We start from the raw sequence: 6,143 nt of genomic DNA, 5'->3' as shown, positions 1-6,143 counted from the left end.
AAACAATTGACAACTTCTGGTGGCATAAGTCATGGGGTGTCATGGCAAAATTTGTGTTTTCCATTTTGCTGCCAACTTGACTATTTTTCTCACGCATTTGTCACGCGGTTTTTCTTCGTCTATTTTCCCCCCATTTCCCCCCCCCTTGTTAATGAGCGGGTCATCAACGCTGACAGTTTTGGCCAGGCTGTAAATTATATTACCTGCATTTCGCACACGCTCTTGCACAATTTTCATTTGTTTTCCCCAGCATTTTCGTTGATACTTAAATTTTGTAACAAAATTGGGTAATTTCAGCGATTAAGAAATCTATAACATATCCTTTAGGCATTTGGCCAACTTTACTTTTCCCAGGCCCCCGGGTAGCTTTCCCCCAAATAGTTGGCCGAAAGGGCAAACCAACTTCGTTTGTTGCCTTTCATCATTCGCTTTTATTGATTTTTTGAACGATAAGCGTTGCAGTTGCAATGGCATTTGGCTGCTGTCATTGTTGTTTGGGTTTTCCCGTTCCCAGACATGTTTTTCTTTTTATGTATATATATTTCTTTTTTTGGCCAATTGACACATCCCGATTGTCAGCTGACTGACCTTGTGGCAGCTTTCACGTTGCTGCTACCGCTATTGCTGCTGCTGCACATTGCTAGTTGATAGCTGCTGCTGGCATGTTGCAGGTTGCAGGTTGCTGCGTTGCGATGCGGAAATGTTTGGCTGCCGCCGAATCCAAGCCCCGATTTTGGCCGCACTGGCTGCACTTTCAGGCCAATCGTCACACGTCTCGATTCGCTGACAACCTGCAATCCTCCAGCAGCAGCAGCTAATCATAACACCAGTCAATTTAGCAACCAGCGACAAGTGCTTTTTTCGCAGCGATTCTGGCGGTTGTGCAGTAACTTTCTCCCGACCTCGTTTAGTTCCCCGATTCCAATTCCAATTCCTAAAATAAATTATTGACACAGAAATTGCTGTGGCGTTGTTTTCGATTTTGTTTTTGTCTTAAGACTACAGAAAGGAAAAACAAACAAAAACTAGATCCAAACTGTAGCTACTGCTTAAATTATTATTTATTATTGCTAGTATATAGTGTCAATTATTTAGGCATAGGTATCAACTTTATAACATAATTTAGTTATATGTAATTAATTACTATATACCATATAAATATAAAAATATTTATATACCAATTTAAACTTTTTTCTTTTCTTCTTAAATGAATTTCTCTCAGTGCTTTTCGATTTGGGCGTCTATTGACCCGCTGAATCATAAGCAGTTCAAGCCAAAGCCCCAGAATTGAATATTTTTGTAGAAACTTTTCGGCAAAGCCATAATCATAAGTAGCCAGTCCGAAATGTATTTGCATATTTCCCTCCGAAGAAACTCAAAGAATGCGTTAATTGGCCGGGCAGCCAGCCAACTGAGCAAACAGTTAGCCCTGTTCGAGCCAAGTTCTTTAGCTCCGGTCTTTGGTCTTTCATTCGGGGTCTTCGCTGGGTCTTCTATGGGTATTCTTCCCCAGGTGCTGCTGCCAGCCAATAATTCACCTGCCGCTGATGGGCAACGCTTAGCAGCCTAACGAGGCGTTACTCTGCTCTGCCCAACAACAAAAGCACTTGACACCTGCCCATCGGGCGGAGATGGGGGTGGTGTTGGCTTGGTGGTGGTGCCATCAGACCATCGAAAGTGAAGCTCATTGGAGACCCACAAAGCCATTGAATGGGCAGGGCCATAAAAGAATTTCGAGAACCCCCAATGAAATTGATACGCTCAAGCACTTTGCTTTTCTGTTGACTGGGGGGTCTACTCTCAATTGGGCATGAAAGTTGGCCTTCACGTTTTGGCAGGGGAAATCAGAAAGTTTCGCAGAAGAATGCATAAGTGCAAAGTGTATTTGAAATCGAGTATATATTTCTATAAGAAACACCTGAAGACATATGTTTTAAACAGCAGCTGCAACTTTAGAATAATATTCAGAAACACAAAACATACATACATAGCAAAAATCCAACATTTGATTGAATACATCCTGTAGATTTATTCAATTAAAACTTGTTTGCAGTACTTACCACACAATCTTTATGTTCAGACTTCTCTTCATTAAATTATCATTATCAAAATGAAAGTTTTGCGCTCGGTTTTTTCTTCACTCGTTTGTTAGTGCGTGCGATGGGCAATGGGCACGTAACTGCTGGCCATCAATAAAATTGTCAAATTGGCAAAAATAAAACGAAATGAAGAGACAAGAGAAGTCGTGCATAGAATGCGCAAATAAGAAATTTGAACTTTTATATTGTGTGGGTGTGAGTGGGGAGCAATTAAATGCAAATTTCTCCACCAGCCACCGTTGGTCATTTCCCTCATTTCTCCTTCCTTCCTCTCTGCCCCTATATCTGTCATTGTCCCTGTCTCGCTCTCGCACCCACGTGTTCTTGGGCTAAATCGAAAGACTCAGGCAACGAACTCGAATGATTAGGGCCAGTCGCAGGTCGCTGGGATCAGCGAACAGTGTGTGCTAATGCCACAAATTATTGTTTTCCCGGCAGATGAAACATGTCATCTCACTGGCATTTTTTCGCTGCCTGGCTGTTGCTCCAAATGAGCTGCGATTGCTCCATTAAGGTGACACAATCAACAACGCTACCTCTGTCCAGAGCGACCTGATCCACTTGAGACTCCAACGGGGGCTCAAGTCTACTTGTGCACTTCGAAATATTGTTTTTATAAATTTTATAATCTTTAGACGTTTCATAATAAGTTTAATCTGGATTTTACAATAGTTTGTCTGGTATTCCAGTCACATGTATTACTATTGCTATCTTTCAATCTACCACTATTAATGATTTATTTTTCCGAGTGTAAGACAGCTGCCCTCTCTCCTTCTTTGTCAATTGCTTTGTTTTTCTTTTGATGGTTTTCTTTCTGTTTTTGCAATATTTATTGTTGCTACTGTCACACAGTCGCCGGTGGTTGGTGGTGCAGTGGTGCTGATGGTGCTGCTGCTGTTGGTGGTGCCTTATGTAAGCTCTGAATTCTCTTGGCTCCGCTCTGGACATCCACTTCTTCGGTTGCATTCATCATCGTCATTAGTGTCCAAAAATGAAATGATTGCAAATATCAAAAACGCAACAAAAGAGCACTCCACTTGTCAGTGTAACAAGTGGTCGGTGGGGGTGGTGGATGAGTTTTGGTGCCTGGCTTAGTGGTTGAGAGGAGCAGCGGCAGTGGCTCAAGTTGGCATAGACAAAACACAAGAGTTTTACTTTCGTTTCATGTCAGACCAGGCACACAGACACACATTTCACTAAGGGGATTGCCTCTTGCAATTTTCTTTTTGTAATCTCTGGAAGGGGCGGATTACCTATCCCTTGCACTGTCCATCGCCAGTTGCCACGCCTCCTGCCGCCCAAATGCAGTCACTTTCTGTGGGAGCCCATTGCGCAATCATAAACATATGCACTCTCCTCGAAACCCCCTCACAATCAGCCCTCCCTTTGATAGCCCTCAGTTGGCACCGTTTAAAGCCGAAAAGTGTTTGGTAATCCAGCGACTAAAACTATCCAAAACCACCAAAGGAGAAAAGTGGAAAAGCGGATGTTAGCAACGCTAAATTTTTGCAAAAATTGCGAAAACCAAATTCATAAGTTTCCTCAACCCAAGGGGGCTTATTATTGATATTATTAAAATATTAAATATTTACAGCTAAAGACATAATACAATATTGTATTAGGATTTCTACATTTTCCAGCATATTTATATGGAAAAGTTTTCAATATAAGAAAATATTACTATTTATTTTATCTTGACATTAATTTTTCATTTAATTTGGCATTAAAATTCCAATCTTTACATCCAGGAAAAGTACATTGGATTACTTTCCATTATCTAAAATCAAACAAACAGCTCATTAATACCGGCAGCAGCTCGAAATTAATCTTCGCTTTTTCATAATCAAATGCCCATTAAAGATTTGTAGGCCGCAAACTGAACTAGTTTTGTATAGATTTTCGAGCTGAAAAACGGGAAAACAAATGCTTCGAAGTGGAGCACAGTTGTCTATGATTTTGCTGGGGGGTCCCAAACCCTAAGGTTGATTTGCCAGCTGGGGAAACTGAAAAAAACTGGAAGGGAATATGCCCCATGGGCAACGGCAGCAGCGACTCAGAACATTAATCTCGGAAGTCTCGGCTGGAAATTAAAAATAATAAAGCACTAAATGGAAAATGAAGCGAGGCTGCGAGGAGGTATGGAATGGGCTGGGATGGGTTGGGTGGCCATGGAATTGGTTGGGCAGGGAGCAACCTGGCTCAGATGCAGCAATTCGCTCTGCTTGGCTGCGTCCTAGATTCTCCCAGTTCCAGCTATACGTTTTCCCATTCCCCAGCTTTTCCCCGAACTTGTTGCGTGTGCCTGGTTGCCTGGCTGAGTTGATTTCCTTGTTGTGGTCACTCTACACTAACTACTGGCCAGCAGTCACTAGCCACTAGTCACTACTCACTACTCACTAGCCACTGGTGGGCGTCGTTCGATGAGGAGGCGGAGGAGCCACCAGCACGTGGCTAGGTTGCCAGTAGTGATACTGAGAAAAGTTCTTAGCAATTTCCGAACATGTAAAAATATTGATACTCTTCAAACATGCAAAAAGTATATTTACATAAAGCACATTAACATTTTGTAAAAAATTTCAATGAAATAAGGTTCGATTTCTTCTAGAGAACTAGATACAATTCGAGATTCATTTAATTTTCTCAGTGTATTTACAGCTTGTACTTGCTGCTGCCTGGTCAAGCAAGCGGAACAATGGGCGGCTGTGGAGCCGAAGAAGAGGCTTCAAGACCAAGCCCATCGAGCATCCACATCCATATCCCAGCTGCACCACTGCCACCACCATCACCACCACCACCAGGCAGGCACTTGCTCCAGCGATTTTCTAATCAAATGTTGCCACAAGCCAAACTGCCTGTTTGATTTTGATGTTAGCTAACCCGCGGGGGAAATGAGATGTTTGGCAAGATCGAACATGGACCAATCCGTGAACTCGAAGCTTTGACATGACCGAACAATTTTAGCTGGCCCCCCAGGCAATCAATGCGACACAAATTCCAAATCATAGTCGTGTGGAATATAAGGCAATCGAATCGAAAAACTGCGAACATGTTAAGGAAAGAGAACAATATTCGTTTAAACATAAGGCTTTATTAAAGCTAATAAAATATATATATTAAGTAATTTCGTAGGAAGTCGCTGTTTATACCAGCAACAATTTTAATTTTGCTTTGAATACTTTCCAATTTCCCTTAATTTAGCAAATTTGTTTCTCTATTAAACTGTTCTATATGGTTTAAACATGCCCATCTCTACCGATTGCAGCTGGTCTGCTATCTGTATCTACTCAATCCACTTCATCTGTTCCATGTAGTAGCACATCAATCGCTTTTTGCCCGGAGCACCATGCCCGTGGTCATCTCCAGTTTCCAGATCGTGTGTGGAATGCTCGACTGCACTTTGCTCGCAACCCAATTCGATGTCACATGGCCAATGCCCCACCGCTCCGCATCGCACTTCCATGTTCGATCTTGGCCAGCTCACGATGATCATCATTAGCATAAGTCTGGAGCATTTTTGCATTTGGCCCACATGTGTCACACACATAAAGAGTGCGATGTGTGCGTTGGCCGAACATTATGGAATGGAGAAAAAACTGGGATGCTGCAGTGCATCCCCATGAAGCTGCATTCAGTGCGCTGCTCCCATTTTCCTGACCATTTGGCTTACTTTTCGCCGCCGCTTCGTGTGGCATGCAAATGCAGCATTGTGCAACGTTGGACATCCCAGTGTTCAATTTCCGACGTCTATTCCACGTTGAATGTTCACGTCCAGCTTCGGGTCCACAAATCCAACAGGTTACCAAGACCAGATCCATCGAGGAATTCTTCTAAATTGGTTCACTCACACACACACACAATCTCATAGAGTTTGTTGCAGAAAGAATGGTGCACTGTAGCGAAATTTCATCGCAGATATTTATCTGAGTTAAGCAAAATGTATTATTTTGAAAGTAACACTTCTCTATTATTAATGATGTAAAAAATAAATAGAATGGCAAAATTTTAAGTTGTATGTTTTTAGTTAATATATATATTTTTTATTTC

This window comes from Drosophila mauritiana, chromosome X (genome assembly GCF_004382145.1).
Source record: "Drosophila mauritiana strain mau12 chromosome X, ASM438214v1, whole genome shotgun sequence".
NCBI classification, from domain to species: Eukaryota; Metazoa; Arthropoda; class Insecta; order Diptera; family Drosophilidae; genus Drosophila; species Drosophila mauritiana.
This window is presented reverse-complemented; position numbering follows the sequence as displayed.